Raw genomic sequence first — 2679 nt, 5'->3', positions numbered from 1 at the left:
GCAGAATTTCATGATTCATTTATATTTGCTCATTTTTCTATCAGTTTCAACCTTTTCATTTTAATGATGGAGAATTTGATGCCTGGAGATTTGCAGTACCTGCTACTTATTCTCAGAGAGACAGGCATCCTGAGGGTTTGGAGATATTATTACAGAGATATTGACCTACATGCAGAATTGTAAAAAGTAAGAACTAGCCACAATGCTGGTGAAATTTGCTCCAGGTTACAACTCAACCAGTTTCAGATTTGTTAAAATCCAGTTCTCTCTTGTTGCTCAAGTTCAGTTCTTTTCTTTTAGTGCCAGTTGTGGCCCAGTTTTGCAATGAGAAATTCTTCTTCAAAAAAATTTCACAATTTCTCCCTGCTCTTCCCCACATCTAGACCATAAATCCAGAATCAGTCTGAGGCCTCATTCTGCTCTAAGCATCATGCTTTCCAATAGCTCCCTGTTTCCTCCCTAACAAGTCTCTCTCTAGTCGTTTCTCAGACCACATTTTTGGTGCCAATTCTCCCTCCAGCCAGCAACTCAGTCAACAAGCGTATAAGGAGAATCGGGTCACAGTGGCACTAATTTGTGACGCTCACAATCTTTCCTGCTCACACATTAGAACTTGGGCACATTGAATGAAGAAGTTTATAAAAGGCCAGGAACTCCCAGTCCACTCTTTCAGATAAAACAAATATGTTGCATTTCCAGGATTAGTTTTGTTACCTCCTGCAAGTAGAGCAAGAACTGAGAGAGTCATCTCTTCCAATCTTAGTCAACAACTTGCCTTATTCTCCAAATCCAGACTTCATAAGGTCAGTAGAGCCCCCAGTACATTCTTCTTCTCAAAAGAAAGTAACTTAAAAGATGTTCTTCAGCTGGATTTAAAAAATACCTTTAAATATAAGAAGTGAAGGAAAAAGAGAAAACGCTTTTCCTATTTCCCAGCTGTTTTATATCAAATGGAAGTTTAGGAAGTCGGCCTTCTTTTATTTAATAAGTGCTACCTGTTTTCTCCATGAACGTGGAAAACTGACTGCACCACAGTAACACAAAAGTTTCAGATTTGACACTTTGTTTTCCCAAGTATTTAGCAAATGAATATGTACAAGAATTATCAATCTATACAAAAGAATAATCTTCTAAGTGTTTCAAAATAGATAAGTAGATTCTAGGAAGGGGAGTTAAAAATAACATGGAATTGTACCAATTTGCCAGATTAATAGACATGAAGGAGACAAGCTCATTTACAAAACTCCCTATTTTTATTCTAACAGTACTAAGAACAAAAAAATGAAGAAAAGAGATTATTTTTACTTGTTTCTGGAGGTTACAGGTACTACGTACATGACAGCAATGAAAATCCTATAGGCTGATAAATGGAAACCTCAAGACTGAAGACCATTCAAAGAGAGTCAAAACCCAGGACCATCTCCAACCAAAATAAGGACTCAAGGGCAGCTTCCCTTCATCCTCTTTATACGAAAAAGATCAGAAGATCTAGCACTAGAATCTTCTGTAAATATTTCCAAATAAAGGCAATATTGAAAGCAATGCTTATTAAAACATCTGAGATTTACAAACTTTGTGTAAATGTATAATTTTATGTTGTGTTTCATCTGGGAAGGTAATAAGACTATGAGGGGTTTATTAAAGCAAATGACAACTAAGTGCTATCTATTACAAAACAAAAGGCCAGGGAATCTATGGCAGCTTGCTCTCCTGCCAACAATAGTTGAGGAACTAGAGACTATAAGTTTATGGCATCAGAAAGGATTATGGGGTAACTCCTGGCCTGTCTGTTTGCCCTTGACTCAAGCATAGGGATTCCGAAATGAAACATAGACAACCCCAAGACATCACTTATTTGGTATTTTCCTACATGTTTGGTGAGAATACATTAGCACCAAAAGAACCGAAAATTATAATTCTGACGCAGTTTCCATGTTGATCCATCACTTTAAATTCTTTGGAAAGCAGAACAGTGTGAAATATATAAACCAAGGCATCTGCCAGGGATCTGGCATGATAAACACAGGCAGGAAAACAATTGAAGAAGTTGATACTCTGCACTAGATGCTGCCTGAATTTGCTAGTGTGCCTTGGGTATCTAGGCAAGAGTATAGGTGTTGACCATCGTGGGTACCAGATCTCATCATTAATATTGTTTGATGTGTCAATGCAAACTTCTCTTTCTACGCTTGAAAAGTATGCTATATAACTGGGCAAGTCTGTATGTGTGAGGGGAGGGTGTAGGTGGGAGGGGGGGTGCTATGTTTAGAGAAAATAACTCCAGAAAATTAGAAGGCTAATACTGAGGTCTGCCAGGGAAAAGATATCTCCACTATCTATGGAAATATCAAGAAAAATGTATTAGAACAGAATAATGGTCCCCCCAAAATGTCCACATCTTAATCCCTGAAATTTGTGAATTTGTTTGTTAGCTTATGTAGCACAAGGGACTGTGCAAGCATGATTAAGTTAAAAATCTTGATGTGGGGAAATTATCCTCAATTATCTGTGTGGGTCCAGTTTAATCACAAGTGTTCTTATAAGAGGGATTCAGGAAGATCACAGTGAGAAAAGGAGATGTGATAATGGAGGGAGAGGCAGAGAGAGATTTGAAGGTGCTGTGCTGCTGACTTCAAAGGCAGAGGAAGAGGTCATAAGAAAAGGAATGCAGGTTGCCTC

Source organism: Cynocephalus volans, chromosome 1 (genome assembly GCF_027409185.1).
Source record: "Cynocephalus volans isolate mCynVol1 chromosome 1, mCynVol1.pri, whole genome shotgun sequence".
Lineage (NCBI taxonomy): Eukaryota > Metazoa > Chordata > Mammalia > Dermoptera > Cynocephalidae > Cynocephalus > Cynocephalus volans.
This window is presented reverse-complemented; position numbering follows the sequence as displayed.